Source organism: Squalius cephalus, assembly GCF_949319135.1.
Source record: "Squalius cephalus genome assembly, chromosome: 23".
Classification (NCBI taxonomy): domain Eukaryota; kingdom Metazoa; phylum Chordata; class Actinopteri; order Cypriniformes; family Leuciscidae; genus Squalius; species Squalius cephalus.
Window position 1 is genome coordinate 30,349,670 of NC_137144.1, and position 17,291 is coordinate 30,366,960.

Sequence of the window (17,291 nt, forward strand, 5' to 3'; positions counted from 1 at the left end):
CTTTGAAATGCGGCTGGCTTATTACTGGCTTATGAAATCACCGCGGCGGCTGGCGCGGCGGTAATAGGCATTCTGGTTGGGCACCATCTGTACCATGTAAATAGTTGTATCATTGTGCAATAGCAATGCATTTCATTATTTAAAAAAAAATATATATATATATGTATATTGTATTTATCACCATGAGGGTTCATATGATATTCATAATAACATATGAGTGCTGAAGCAAAACCTTAAAGGGACAGTCCACCCAAGAAGATCTCTTATGTTCCACGTGAAGGAATGTCATACAGGTTTGGAAAGATGTGAAGGAGTAAATGATGATCACAGAATGATTATTTTTGGATGATCTATCACTTTAAGAACCACTCTTGTAGATGTTATGCAGGTGTAATAAAAGGACCGACTCATCGATTTAATCATACACTCGATTTAATTATATCACATGGAACCGATCCAACCGATATAGATATCATTCCACAAAGTGACGATGTCACTGACCATTACATGGTAACTTGCATATTACGTACTCCTGTAATATATCATGCTGCGCCGCGTTATCGATTAGGCAGAACAATCCTTCCATCCACCATAGATAATTTTTCAAACAGCTTATCGGATCTGTCTCAGCTGCTCAGTGAACCCAAACAAACAGATGAACTTGAGGAATTAACTAGCACTATGAGCACCATTCTCTCTGGATCATTGGATATTGTTGCACCCATTAGATTAAAAAAGGTCAGAGAGAAAAGTAAAGCACCATGGTACAACAATACTACGCGTGTTCTAAAGAGAGAAACCCGTAATTTAGAGCGTAAATGGAAACAAACCAACTTAGAGGTCTTTAGAATCGCATGGAAAGACAGTATGTCAAGTTATAAAAAGGCCCTAAAAGCGGCCAGGGCTGAGCATCTACGCAAACTAATAGAAAACAACCATAACAATCCTAAGTTCTTATTTAACACCGTGGCGAGACTAACAAATAAACAGATGTCTCCTGAACAAAATATTCCATTACAGTTTAGTAGTAATGATTTCATGAAGTTCTTCACTGAGAAAATAGAAAACATCAGAACCACAATTGTAAACGTTCAATCCTCAATCGCGCCTTATAATTCAGCCTCAATTATCACCCCGCAAGAACAATTACAGTGCTTTACAACTATAGAACAAAAAGAGTTAAATAAACTTTTTACTTCATCTAAAACAACAACATGTTTACTAGATCCTATACCAACTAAACTATTGAAAGAAGTGTTACCTGTAGTGGAAGAGCCTCTCCTCAATATTATTAACTCGTCTTTATCTTTAGGTTATGTTCCAAAAACATTTAAACTGGCAGTTATAAAACCTCTCATTAAGAAACCACAATTAGATCCGAATAATCTAGTAAATTATAGACCCATTTCAAATCTACCTTTTATGTCTAAAATACTAGAAAAAGTTGTGTCCGCTCAACTGGGCTCTTTCTTACAAGAAAATGACACCTATGAAAAGTTTCAGTCTGGGTTCAGGCCGCATCATAGCACTGAAACTGCGCTCGTTAAAATCACAAATGATTTACTTTTAGCTTCTGACCAAGGCTGTATCTCAATATTAGTTTTACTTGATCTTAGTGCTGCGTTCGATACTATAGATCATACAATACTCTTAGATCGACTACAAAATTATACTGGTGTTCAAGGACAAGCATTAAGCTGGTTTAGATCGTATTTATCTGACCGCTACCATTTTGTTTATTTAAATGGAGAAAAATCTATCATAACTCCAGTAAACTATGGAGTGCCGCAGGGATCTGTGTTAGGCCCTCTATTATTCTCAATATATATGCTGCCACTTGGAAATATTATAAGGAAACATGGAATTAGTTTCCATTGTTATGCTGATGACACTCAAATCTATATTTCATCACGGCCAGATGAAAACGCTAAATTATCCAAATTGACAGAGTGTGTTAAAGATATAAAAGATTGGATGACGCATAATTTTCTTTTATTAAATCCAGACAAGACAGAGGTACTACTTATCGGTTCAAAAAACCACCCACAAAACCTCTCACAATACAACTTTAACATAGTAGGATGTCCTGTTACTTCATCCTCTACAGTAAAAGACCTGGGTGTTATATTAGACTGCAACCTGTCTTTTGAAAATCATATTTCATATGTTACAAGAACAGCCTTTTTCCACCTTAGAAACATTGCTAAGCTACGTAATATGCTCTCAGTTTCTGATGCAGAAAAGTTAGTTCATGCGTTCATGACCTCGAGACTAGATTACTGTAATGCGTTATTAGCCGGTTGTCCTGCATCCTCAATAAACAAGCTACAGTTAGTCCAAAATGCCACCGCTAGAGTTCTAACTAGATCAAGAAAATATGATCATATAACACCGATTTTATCATCCCTACATTGGTTATCTATAAAGTCCCGTATTAATTACAAGGTATTGCTACTGACTTATAAAGCCCTAAACGGCTTAGCTCCAGTCTATTTAACGGATCTTCTATCGCCCTATAATCCATCGCGCTCTTTAAGATCACTAAATTCGAGGCTTTTGGTCATACCTAGGATATCCAGATCCACCAAAGGAGGGAGAGCATTTTCACATTTAGCACCAAAACTCTGGAATAGTCTTCCGGATACTGTTCGTTGCTCAGACTCGCTCTCCCAGTTTAAAACTAGATTAAAGACACATCTCTTCAGCCAGGCATTCATATAATACTTTTAATCCTACAGTTAAATCCGACCTCTAGTTCATAAACGCCAGAGGAGAACTGGCCCCCGACTGAGCCTGGGTTCTCCCAAGGTTTTTTTTCTCCATTAGGTCACCTGATGGAGTTTTTCGGTTCCTTGCCACTGTTGCCTTTGGCTTGCTCAGTTGGGGATATTTGGGGATATTTAATTTAATTAATCAATCAACGATACTATTGATCAGCATTACCAAACGTAGACGTTCCACTAGAAACAAACATTGATGTATTGTTCTAATTTATTACTGTGAAGCTGCTTTGATACAACCTATGTTGTGAAAAGCGCTATATAAATAAACTTGACTTGACTTGTAACACTTAAACTATTAAGATAATGGATAGTCATGAAAAATGTCCAAAATTAGAATACAATTTTATTAATTTCCAAGAAGCAGATTAGTCCATCAATATTCAGCAGCAGTGTAAATAAAAAAAGTGAAAAAGTAAAGTCAATTTACAATATTTACAAGAATGTACAAAATGTACAGACACACAGATGTGGTTCTAATGGCGAGTCATTTATGAGTCTAAAAGATTCACATGTTGGGTGGTAATGTTTCATAAGAATCACTCCTGGGAATGGTGGAGCCGGCTCCTTGGGTCTCTTCAGCTGAAGGTTTGCCATAGGAACAAAAAATACAGAACACAACATAAATGTGATGAAAGGTTAATAAAGATGTTTTATACTCAAATTTAAAAGGAAAAGACATGTGTTTTATGCAATAAGAGACATTACCTCCACCACCAGGCATTCGAATAGCACACACAATAACATAGTTGTTTTGAATGCTGTAAAACCCGAGTGTGTTATCTTCTACCAGTTCTTTGTGTCCAAATATCAATCTCAGTCTGGTGATATCTATGAAAGAAAAAAATCATGCAGTTTTATGAGCTCATATTAAATGACACATGGCTAAAATTAATCACACTAGCCGATATACATATATCACCTTATTTAGCAAATATCACAGTCTATTTCACATTTGAACACATTGGTCTTTTTAAAACATTTCATCTATCAGGCCTCTCTTAGATTTAAAAGAAAATTTTATAAATGTTATGAATGTATTAAATGAAATCAAAATACAAAGAGTAGATATCTAACAGCATGGCACATCTTTTACCTGTCATTCCTCTGCCATCTATTGACTGTGTTTCGTCTAATCACTGCCATCACCTACAGCTAACTTTCATTTTGGATATGGCAGTCAAAAGTTTGGAATAATTTAATGTTTTTGAAGGAAACCTTTTATGCACACCAAGACAACATTTATTTTGTAAGAGTAGTTTATTCCTGTGATCAAAGCTGAATGTTCAGCATCATTACTCCAGTCTTCAGTGTCACATGATCCTTCAGAAATCACTCTAATATGATGATTTGATGATCAAGAAACATTTATGACTATTATCAGTGTTAAAAACAGTTCATGCTTTTGTGGAAACATCATACATTTCATTTTTCAGGATTCTTTGATGAATAGAAAGTTCAAAAGTTCAGCATTTATTAGAAATATAATCTTTTGTAACATTATTAATTAAAAGTATTAATTTCTTTCTTTTTTTTTAATCTTACTCACTCCAACATTTTAAATGGTAGTGTAAGAAGGTTTCCACAGAAACCTGAAGCAGCTCAACTGTTTTCAACACTGATAATAATCATAAATGTTTCTTGATCATCAAATCATCATATTAGAGTGATTTCTGAAGGATCATGTGACACTGAAGACTGGAGTAATGATGCTGAACATTCAGCTTTGATCACAGGAATAAATTACACTTTATTTCTCCATTCTGTCACTGATGGAGTTCTGGTTCCTGCCACTGTCACTTTTGTCTTGCTTATTTGAGGACATTTAATATTCAACAATATTATTTATCTCCTGCACTGACACCATTATATGAGAACTGAGCTGAGCTGATGATGACATCACGGTTTCTCCAGAGCTGATAGATATATATATATATATATAAAATGATCTAAATTAATAACTTTTTACAACAGAAATGAAGCATCACTGAACTTACTTAAGCTGTGATGATATTTTCTTAGAAACAAACTTTGTTGCATTATTTTCCTGTTATCTCTGTAAAGCTGCTCTGAAACACTCTGTCTTGTAAAAAGCGCTGTATAAATAAAGCTGACTCGACTTGACTCGGCATGGAAAACAGATACTGTAATAATATTTTGCAATATAACTTTTACTGTATTTTTGATTATATAAATGCAGCCTTGGTGAGCAGAAGAGACTTAAAATAAAGTGTAAAAATAATTTTAAAAGCTATTCTTTTGACTACCAGTATACATATTTTCCTCATTGTTTAGGACATGTTAGTAGATAAAGCTATTAGTACTATATTATTAAGCTAGGGTGGCCCTTGTTTCAGCCCTACACATTAAACAAACAAGAATATTGCCATATTAAACAGAAAAGAGACCAATGTACAACTGCGCGGTAAATTTGTGTATTGCGTTATTATGTGTATCTTACTTCAATGTCACAAATATTGCACAGTATAACCTAGTGCCTGTTGACTGTAAAATACGGCTTTTGGAAAGCAGCTGTTGCGGTTATTTTGACTAACGTTAGCCTATAGCTGCTTTGGTGACAACACGCACGAAACGCATTCATAACTGTAACCTGCTCCGTTAAATAAACGTGACAATTTGATGTGCTACTTGCAGTTTAAACTGTATTTTTTAAAGTTAAAACATGGGTAGAATACGATGCATTTAAGATAAAAGTTGCGGTAAAGTGAACCGTGCAGAAACACTGAATAGCCTATAATAGCCTAGCCTAGGCCAAACTCGAACCCACTGTTTGGAAGTCTCGTTGATTCAGATATCTTTATTTTACGAAACCATTTCTAAAACTAAACGACAGATATAAAACAAAATTTTGACAAAAGTTTTCTAATAGAGTGTAAATCCAAGTGAATCAAATGTGTCTTGTGTAGATCTTTACCTGGCCCTCCTGGAATTTCCTTCACACATTTCTGCTTTAACTCAGTAACGGTCGTTTGTTCAAGTTCCTCCTGCGAGTCCGCCACAGGTATTGGTAAAATGTCTTTCGTTCCATTAAATCTAAGAAGGACTTTATAACTCATTCTGAATTAAAGATTTCAGCTGCAAATTTCCGTAATCCATAAACGAAAGAGAAACTGGAGTTCCTACGTGCTGACGTCACTGGAACGCAAGACTTCACTGGTTTGGAGCATAGACGTAAAAATACATACTTCACATTGGCCGTTTGGGTTGGGTCGTAGGTTGGATCATACGTCAACGGCGCCGCCATTTTTGTCCGGGCAACTTGCCGTAACTCTCATAAGTGGAGTGAAGAACTCATCTTGTACACATGCTGTGAAAGAAACAGAATTTAAATTATTTTAAAGTGATGCCCTACAAATGAGATTGCTAGTATCAAAGTCCCTTTAGATCTTTTAGAAACCTGTGAAGGTTATCTTACTGAAGCTAATTTTCTTCCCTCAAGATGACACTATAATAAAAATGTTTAAATACTTTTTTCTTTTTTTTTTTGGTGGTGGTGGTGGTGCTTTAAGCTCTATTATACTACTTTATGCCAAAGTTATGTGATTTTGTTTTAAGCTTTGTATTCTGTGTCCATTTAAAAATTAAATAATACACAAAAATAAAGCAAATACATTTTAACAGTGTCTGTAGTGTGTGGGTATTTCTCTACAGTGTGGCATTATTCAGACAACATATTTTTCAGATGTACCTGCAATTTGCATGTTTCAAAAACTATGGGAATCTGCTACAAAATAAGTGCACACACAACACACTTTAAAAATATAAATTACTCAATGCCACATATTAAGCACTTTACAACTGATAATCTAGCTACTGTAAATCCCTGGGAGTAAAGTGTTTTGTAATAAAACTTGTTAAAACAGCATGACTCAATGACCTTAATAACAAATAAATTGAAAGAGAGTGTGTAACATTTGTTTTCTTTATTAATATAATTTTTAGCAATTATTTCTAAAAGCTGAAGGAATCTTTCCTCTCTTACTTCTCGGTCTCTTAATTCCTTCTCTGGCCTCCTGTTCTAGTCTCTTCTCATGCTCTCGTCGCTCTCTTTCTTTTCTTTCCTCCATCTCTCTCAATCGCCTCTCCTCCCTTTCAATTACATTTCTTCCTCTTACAGCTTCTTTCTCCATCTCTCAGATCAGATCCTCAACATCTTTTCTTTTCTTCCCCACTCTTTCAGGCTCTTACCTCACTGAGTATGGAGAGGTAACAGCAACATCCGGGCCAGATGAGGCAATGGGGGCAGGTGGTGTGATGGAGGGTCTCATCCATGGCAGAATACCATTTCCAGGATGCTGCTGTTACGTGTCCATCGTATATGCACTTCAGATTCTCGCCGGAAGTACAGTATTAGGACATCCGGGTACTTTTCACCTACAGGTTTTCAAATACTATGAATTTGCACATACTAAATCAAATCAAATCAAATCAAGTATATTTGTATAGCGCTTTTCACAATACAGATTGTATCAAAGCAGCTTCACAGTATTAAATTAAAATAAAATAATACAACAAAGTTTGTTTCTAGTGGAATTTATTGATTGACAGAATAAAATTAAATATCCCCAGAATATCCCCAACTGAGCAAGCCAAAGGCAACAGTGGCAAGGAACCGAAAAAAACTCCATCAAGTGACCTAATGGTGTCCTAAAACTCCATCAGGTGACCCAATGGAGAAAAAAAAAACCTTGGGAGAACCCAGGCTCAGTCGGGGGCCAGTTCTCCTCTGGCATTTATGAACTAGAGGCCGGATTGTAGTTTGAACTGTGAGATTAACAATATTATATGAATGCCTGGCCGAAAAGATGCGTCTTTAATCTAGTTTTAAACTGGGAGAGCGAGTCCGAGCAACGAACAGTATCAGGAAGGCTATTCCAGAGTTTTGGAGCCAAATGTGAAAATGCTCTCCCTCCTTTGGTTGATCTGGATATCCTAGGTATGACCAAAAGCCTCTAATTTAGTGATCTTAAAGAGCGCGATGGATTATAGGGCGATAGAAGATCCGTTAAATAGACTGGAGCTAAGCCGTTTAGGGCTTTATAAGTCAGTAGCAATACCTTATAATTAATACAGAACTTTATAGGTAGCAAATGTAGTGATGATAAAATCGGTGTTATATGATCATATTTTCTTGATCTAGTAAGAACTCTAGCAGCGGCATTTTGGACTAACTGTAGCTTGTTTATAGAGGATGCAGGACAACCGGCTAATAAAGCATTACAGTAATCTAGTCTTGAGGTCATGAATGCATGAACTAACTTTTCTGCATCAGAAACTGATAGCATATTACGTAGCTTAGCAATGTTTCTAAGGTGGAAAAAGGTTGTTCTTGTAACATATGAAATATGATTTTCAAAAGACAGGTTACAATCGAGTATAACACCCAGGTATTTTACTGTAGAGGATAAAGTAACAGGACATCCTACGATGTCAAAGTTGTATTGTGAGAGGTTCTGTGGGCGGTTTTTTGAACCGATAAGTATTACCTCTGTCTTGTCTGGATTTAATAAAAGAAAATTACGCGTCATCCAATCTTTTATATCTTTAACACACTCTGTCAATTTGGATAATTTAGCGTTTTCATCCGGCCGTGATGGAATATATATTTGAGTGTCATCAGCATAACAATGGAAACTAATTCCATGTTTCCTTATAATATTTCCAAGTGGCATCATATATATTGAGAATAACAGAGGGCCTAACACAGATCCCTGCGGGACTCCATAGTTTACTGGAGTTATGATCGATTTTTCTCCATTTAAATAGACAAAATGGTAGCGGTCAGATAAGTATGATCTAAACCAGCTTAATGCTTGTCCTTGAACACCAGTATAATTTTGTAGTCGATCTAAGAGTATTGTGTGATCTATAGTATCGAACGCAGCACTTAGATCAAGTAAAACTAGTATTGAGATACAGCCTTTGTCAGAAGCTAAAAGTAAATCATTTGTGATTTTAACGAGAGCAGTTTCAGTGCTATGATGCGGCCTGAATCCTGACTGAAACTTTTCATAGATATCATTTTCTTGCAAGAAAGAACACAATTGAGCGGACACAACTTTTTCTAGTATTTTAGACATAAAAGGTAGATTTGAAATGGGTCTATAATTTGCTAGATTATTATGATCTAATTGTGTTTTTTTAATGAGAGGTTTTATAACTGCCAGTTTAAATGTTCTTGGAACATGACCTAAAGATAAAGACGAGTAAGGATCGCTGTGCCGTACACGGCACACCCACCCTCGGAAGTGACGCTGCATAAACTTCATTGTAACTTTGAAGCATTAAATCTTCAAAGTATACGGTCATACAGCACATCGTTTGAAAGCGTAGACTCTCAAGATTCCATTAAGCCCACACACAAAGCATAATATGATTTATAACAGTCATAAAACTGTAATCTAGTTGTTAGTCACCTGAACTGGGCGGCGCCAATTCAGTTTGTTTACTTACCGTCAAAATTCTTCCCTCTTTCCACTTCGGTGAAATTGTCCAAAACAAATTGTTTTCATAAATCCCCAAGAGTCCAAGGAAATGGAATATCCAAGCCTTTTAATCCAAAACTATTTGTTCGCCTCACAATCTTGACATTTCTGACCGAATTACGATATAAAAACTGTAAACAGTAGTTCACTACCGGACATTCTTTCGACTCTCACTTCTCATTCGAGACTTATAATACTACATTTGGGTGTCATGTTTGTTGAGCAAAGTCTTACGTATCAAACAAGCCCTCTCACTTCTCTCTCCTTCAATCACAGGCTTTGTTTTAGACCAAAACAGTAAGAGAGTGCCTGACAGGCTGCGCGCGCTGTCAATCTCGCACCTGGGTTTTCGATTGGATAAAAGCCTGGATAAAGCCGGCCAATGTCCAGTCAGTTCAGTTTTGATTGATGGAAGTATTAGCCAACTAAAATCGATTGCAGTGATACACAGTTTATGCAAGCATATTCGTCAAATTCAAGTGCGCAATGTTTTCATTCACATGAGCGCTTTCGCCACTCGCGCGACGCACACACATAGTTCGCCGACCATAGACTGTAAACACACATATACACGCAATGTTTTGACACATGGAGCTTGCATAAATGCACGGATTTACTCCAAAACATATATCTGAGCATCTCTATCATGGATCGTCGACTACAGAAGAGATTTGGAGGTGTTTTTGATGAAGATGAAGATGAAGAGGAGCAGCGACGAAGAGCAGCAGAAAGTAATAGGATATTCATTATAATTATCAGTTTATTGCAATTTATTTGAGTAAAAACCACAATTTGTAATTACAAATGTTCTAAAACATTTATTGTTTTCTTTTTATATATTTTATACATTAGTTTGAAAATGATCACTTCTGGAATGTCTATACATGTAGTGAGAAATCACTGTTTTTGCTATTAGAATTGTTCAAAATAAAGGGAATTTTGTTCAAATGTTCAAATGTTGTGCTGAAATCGTTTTTTTCTTGTGTGGTTTGAAGGGCAGAACAGTTCTGAATTGATATACATGTATGTAGTAGGCCTATGTAGTGTTTACTCCTTATGTCAAGGTGTTGGGTGCCAGGTGTCCATTTGGAGTCTCCAAATTGCATTTTGGAAAGGACGCCTATACTTTTCTTGAATAAAAGCTTACAGAAACTACATTTCTGGGAGTATCATCCTCAAATTTGAATCTAAACATGGTCAGACATTCAATTTTATCTTTATGCTGTTTTCAGGCCCTTAACATAAAAGTCTGATAATTTTTTCCCTAAGTGAAGTTAATTCAAAGAAATCGTGAGTCACTTTCATGTAAATTTGACCTTGTTTTATTCTGTTCCTATGCTACTTTGAGTTATAATGACTCTTGTGTAACTAAGTTTCAAGTGTCTAGTTTAAAAAAAGATCAGAGTTATGAATGTGGACCATAGGGTTTAAGAGCTACAGACATTTGTATTTGGGTATGTCATTTTCTGAAAATTCTCAAAAATAGGGGGCGCTTGTTAAGAGGTTAATAATATTGAGGAGAGGCTCTTCCACTACAGGTAACACTTCCTTCAGTAGTTTAGTTGGTATAGGATCTAATAAACATGTTGTTGTTTTAGATGAAGTGATAAGTTTATTTAACTCTTTTTGTTCTATAGTTGTAAAGCACTGTAATTGTTCTTGCGGGGGGAAAATTGAGGCTGAATTATAAGGCGCGATTGAGGATTGAACGTTTACAATTGTGGTTCTGATGTTTTCTATTTTCTCAGTGAAGAAGTTTATGAAATCATTACTACTAAACTGTAACGGGATATTTTGTTTGGGTGATGTCTGTTTATTTGTTAGTCAGCCACGGTGTTAAATAAAAACCTAGGATTGTTTTGGTTATTTTCTATTAGTTTGCGGAGGTGCTCAGCCCTGGCCGCTTTTAGGGCCTTTTTATAACGTGACATACTGTCTTTCCACGCGATTCTAAAGACCTCTAAATTAGTTTGTTTCCATTTACGCTCTAAATTACGGGTTTCTCTCTTTAGAACATGCGTAGTATTATTGTACCATGGTGCTTTAATTTTCTCTCTGACTTTTTTTAATTTAACGGGTGCAACAACATCCAATGTTCTAGAGAGAATGGTGCTCATAGTGCTAGTTAGTTCTTCTAGTTCATCTGTTTGTTTGGGTTCAGGCAGCAGCTGAGACAGATTAGATAAGCAATTTGAGAAATTATCTATGGTGGATGGAAGGATTGTTCTGCCTGGTCGATAACGCGGCGCCGCATGACATATTACAGCAGTACGTAATATGCAAGTTACCAAGTAATGGTCAGTGACATCATCACTTTGTGGAATGATATCTATATCGGTTGGATCGGTTCCATATGATATAATTAAATCGAGTGTGTGATTAAGACGATGAGTTGGTCCGGTGACGTTTTGCTTGACCCCAAAGGAATTTAATAAATCTATAAACGCAGCTCCTAACGCATCATTTGAATTATCTACGTGTATGTTAAAATCTCCAACAATTAATGCTTTATCTACATTGACCAATAGATCTGAGAGAAAATCTGCAAACTCTTTTAGGAAATCAGCGTAAGGCCCAGGCGGTCTATATACGGTAGCCAAGGCTAAAGATAATATGGATTTTTTTCTAACATCTAAGAGCGTAACATTTAGTACAAGTATTTCAAACGAAATAAATTTATAACCCGTTTTCTGAGTAACATTGAGAATATCTCTATAGACCGCTGCAACACCGCCGCCACGACCAATCAGACGGGGTTCGTGGTTATAGGAGTATCCTGATGGAGTAGACTCATTAAGACCGAAATAATCATTAGGTTTAAGCCAAGTTTCAGTAAGGCAAAGTACATCGAAGCTATTATCTGTGACTATTTCATTTACAATAACTGCCTTAGGTGTGAGTGATCTAATGTTTAGAAGACCTAGCTTTAAAAATTGTTTTTGTTTACTAATAGCAACATTTTCTGTTTTAATAACAATTAGATTTTTCCTAGATCCTGCAGTAGAATTATTATTTGATCTCACTAAACGAGGAATAGACACAGTTTCTATGCAATGTACTACACTATTTATATCATTTAAATTTAAATTGGTGCAGGAGAGACTATGATTTGGACTTTTGGTTACTAGTCATTTAATGGTATTTAACATTTTGGAGATGTTATCCGACAAAAGATCCGATCCGAATCTGCTTGGGTGTAAGCCATCAGCACGGAAAAGCCTAGGACGCTCCCAAAACAGAATCCAATTATTTACAAATAGCAGTTTCTGCTCATTGCACCATGATATTAACCATTCATTTAGCGCGAATAATCTACTAAACTTTTCATGTCCTAGTCGGTACGTGGGAAGCGGTCCTGACACAATGATCGTTATATCAGGCGATGTGCTGCGTACCGTATCGATCAGATTCCTGAAGTCTCTCTTCAGAACCTCCGTCTGGCGCAGCCTGATGTCGGCCCCTCCCGCGTGCAGGACCACAGTTCCAACGCGCTCGTCATTGTTTAGAATCTCGGGAACGTGAGCAGCAATTTCAGAAACACGAGCACCAGGAAAGCAGTGACTAAGCACCTTACTTTTACCTAACGTAGCGTGTACGTGCCGAACGATGGAATCGCCGATGATCACAGCATCGCGTTCGGTTTCGCGAAGTGGGGAGAAGCGGTTTTGTGTGGATAACTCGAAAACCGGGAGGGTCGGAGAGAGTTTTGGTCTAGACCTGACTCGCGTCTTCCGCTGTGGAACCATCCAGGCTTCGTGGTGGCGTGTTGGAGCCGGAGTGAACGAGACCATAGCTGATCGCGGCCTCGGCGCTCGGGCTCGGGACCGATGCTGAGTAACGCACGGAGTAGACGAGGTCGGAGTCAGCGGGTTAGTAACGTTAATTACTGATTTGTGTGCATCGGCGCGTGATGTTTCAAGAGCTAACCGCCGGTCTATCAGCTCGGCTTGTCTCACTAAAAGGTCGTGGATCTTTTTCTCAACAGCTTCCAGCTCAGACTGCAACGCGTGCAGCTCAAATGTATCTTCACCTGCACCAAGAGGTAGACTACTTACATCTGATATATTCGCCATGTTTGTTGAGTATGGATAAGACGCGTTCAGCCGTGATCCACGGACGTAACCTATAAGAGTATGCAGCGTTGGATCACTAATAGGCTTGAGACGCGTCTGCTCAACAGTCCGCGTTGGATATATGAGGTTTGAGCAGTAGTGCTTCTCAGTAAGGAAATAGTAGAAAATGTTCGTTGTAAGTGAGTTTAAAGGGAAAAATCAAGAATTATAAATCAAATCGATAGAGCTCCAAAGACAACAACGCGTTCAGAATTCGCATTCGAATACCGGAAATGTGCCGTCAGAATACTGACATACTACTCTGCTCGCGTACTGTATGTAAGCTACTGAACTCTACATTAATTGTGATTTAGGTCTTGGTGTGAAACCAGTGAGAGTAAGTAAAAGTTATTTCCCAATGCAGTGTTGTGCAGTGAACATTTTTCACCAGATGACTTCAAACCGGGTCAAGGAAAGCTACGAGTTCTGAAATCAACAGCTGTGCCCAACCTGTTTTTACAAAACACAGAGGTATTAGTTGAATCGAAATGGGGAGATTGTTGAGGGTGTTATAGTTACAATATAGTAATTTAATTATATTACTTAACTTTTATGACTTTACAAACATGTTTTTAAATTACAATCACTGTATAAGTTAGTTACAACAGTTACAAATGCTGAAATGTTTCTGAAAACTACAAATGATCCATCCCAGCTCAGTCTGGACCCCCAGTCATTAGGCTCTACACAGGACCCTCAATCAGCAGGTCCACCTCTTACCAGTCTTCTTCCACAAGTGACTGATACATTTGAAAACACACAGGAATTTTTTTCCGCTGCATATTTAGCTGGTGTTCCACATTCAATCCGGGTTAAGCCACGTAGCATCCAAAGTTCTACGCGGGAATCTGAGGATTCAGCCGTCTCAAAACTTCTGTTGGTGCTATCAAGTCCAGAAACGGCTGAACAGCAGCCACGTCTTTTGTCTTGAATATATGAAATATGAGCCTGTAATACTCAAACAATTTTTTTAAAGTATAATTTTTTCCAATTTTTACCAAAGATTAGATTGATTGAGCATGTCTGAGCGCTGAACAAATACATCAAGCTATCTTTTAAAAAAAAAAAAAAATTTGTATTTTTTTTATTACAGACAAGTACAAGGCAAAAAGTAAGAGGCAAATATAAGGTATTGTGGTACAGTTCAGAGTATGTAAAACACAGAATAATAATTTGTAATGGGATAGTATGGAAACTCAATTAATTAATCACTCAATACAAAACACATTTTGTTTTCTGTTATTAATGCTCTTTATCAATTATTTCTTAATGTATATATCTCTAGCAAAAGTTAAATTATGGTGAAATGGGGCTGATCAATTTATTCAGTTCAGTTCAGTTCAGTTCAGTAATACTTTATTAATCCCCAAGGGGAAATTCTTTGTCACAATTGCACAGTTGCCCACATGTATAATAAACAACAATAAATATTGTAAAGGCATTTACACTATTTGGATATGTAATAATGAACATATTCATTCAATCTAATGTTCCAATGAACAAGGGAACACATAACAACGAAAGTATTACACATTAATTTTAAAACCGGTCAGATTAAACAAATAATGTTGCACAGCAACCAAAATATTTAAAATTTAAAACTAACTAATGGTTCCTGTGCCAGACACTCAGAGGGAAGAATTATAAAGCCTAATGGCCACTGGCAGAAATGACTTCCTGTGGCGCTCAGTGGTACATTTTGGAAGAATAAGTCTTGCACTAAAAGTGCTCCTGTGTTTAAGTACTGTAGCAGATCATAGAGTGGATGGGAGACATTATCCAAGATGACATTCAGTTTGGACAGCATCCTCCTCTCTGACACCACTGTTAAGGAGTCAAGTTCAACCCCCACCACATTACCAGCTTTACGGATCAATTTATTCAGTTTATTTGCATCTGCCACCCTCAGTCTGCTACCCCAGCATGCGACCGCATATAGGATAGCACTAGCTACCACCGATTCGTAAAACATCCGCAGCATCGTCCTGTCGATGTTAAAGGACCTTAGCCTCCTCAAAAAATAGAGACGGCTTTGGCCCTTCTTGTAAAGTGCTTGAGTGTTCTTGGCCCAGTTCAGTTTATTGTCTATGTGCACTCCCAGGTATTTATAATCCTCCACAATGTCGACAGGGACCCCCCGGATTGATACAGGGGTCACTGGTATATTTGTTCTCCTTAGATCCACAACAAGTTCTTTGGTCTTTGTCACGTTGAGCTGCAGGTGGTTCTGATCACACCATGTAACAAAGTCCCTCACCATAGCTCTATACTCAGTCTCATCACCCTTACTGATACAGCCAACCACCACAGAATCATCAGAAAACTTCTGAAGATGGCAAGATTCTGTGCGATAGTTAAAGTCGGTAGTGTAAATTGTGAAGAGGAAGGGAGAGAGTACCGTCCCTTGCGGGGCCCCGGTATTGCTGATCATGATGTCTGATACACAGTGTCGAAGGCGTACATACTGTGGTCTACCAGTCAGGTAGTCAACAATCCAGGACACGAGGGGGGCATCCACCTGCATTGCTGTCAGCTTCTCACCCAACAAGGCCGGCTGAATGGTGTTGAAAGCACTGGAGAAGTCAAAAAACATGACCCTCACAGTGCTATCCGGCTTGTCCAGGTGGGCGTAGATGCGATTGAGCATGAAGATGATGGCATCCTCTACTCCCAGTCGCGGCTGGTAGGCAAACTGGAGTGGGTCCAGTACAGATTTAATTATGGGCCGCAGCTGGTCCATGACCAGTCTCTCCAGGGTCTTCATCATGTGAGAAGTCAGTGCCACGGGTCTGTAGTCCTTGGAGTTACTTGGACGAGGCGTCTTTGGCACAGGAATAAGGCAAGATGTTTTCCATAGCACAGGGACCCTTTGGAGACTCAGGCTCAGATTGAAGACACGACAAAGCACTCCACATAGTTGGGAGGCACAGGCTTTGAGCACTCCAGGACGCACACCATCAGGGCCAGCAGCCTTATTAGAGTGTAATCTCCTCAGTTGTCTTCTCACCTGGTCCAATGTTAGACCCCCAGAAGTCAAAGGTGGAAAAGAGGGAGAGCTAGAGTCGTTATGTTGAAGAGGGCTTTTTATCTGAGGGCCGGAGGATGGGGGAGTAAGAATCTCCCCGGGGAAAAGAGGAGGACACTGAGGTGGAGGAGGAGGATGGGAGAGTAGTTGGATTGAAGGTGAGCCTGCTGCTGAGTTAATAGGTGGATGGAGTGGAGACACATTATCAAATCTGTTAAAAAACAGATTAAGTTCATTGGCCCTGTCCACACTGCCCTCAACACCTCTGCTGCTAGTCGGTCTGAAGCCAGTGATGTTCCTCATGCAGTTCCAGACCTCCTTCATGTTGTTCTGCTGGAGTTTATACTCCAGCTTCCTCCTATACTTCTCCTTAGCCTCCCTAATCTTCACCCTCAGATCCCCCTGAATGACCTTCATCTCCTCCTTTTTCCCGTCTCTAAACGCCCTCCTCTTGGCATTCAGGATTTCCTTGATGTCCCTTGTTACCCATGGTTTGTTGTTTGGGTAACAATGTACAGTTTTCGCTGGTACAACACAGTCTACGCAAAAAATTATGTAGTCCGTGATACACTCAGTAAGCCCATCTATATCCTCTCCATGTGGCTCACAGAGTGCACTCCAGTCTGTCACCTCAAAACATCCCCGAAGTGTCTCATAATCCTCCTCTGACCATCTACTCACCATCCTTGTGGTCACCGGCTGCCTTTTCACCAGAGGCACATAACAAGGATTAATATAAACCAGGTTATGGTCAGACCTACCCAGAGGGGGGAGGGGGGAAGAGCAGTAAGCCTCCTTTACATTAGCATACAGCAAGTCCAAAGTTCTCTCCTCTCTAGTATGGCATCTTACATACTGGGTAAAATTT

General features: G+C 38.3%; 1 long non-coding RNA gene across 1 annotated transcript; it reads right to left on the reverse strand.

The window, feature by feature from the left end:
* Window positions 1–3,101: 3,101 nt before the first annotated feature.
* LOC307151774 lies at window positions 3,102–5,938 on the reverse strand. The gene is made up of 3 exons (XR_013819931.1): window positions 5,716–5,938; window positions 3,489–3,611; window positions 3,102–3,362 (listed from the first exon to the last, which is right to left on the reverse strand). It is a non-coding gene; the product is annotated as an uncharacterized lncRNA (long non-coding RNA).
* Between the last annotated feature and the right edge of the window lie 11,353 nt (window positions 5,939–17,291).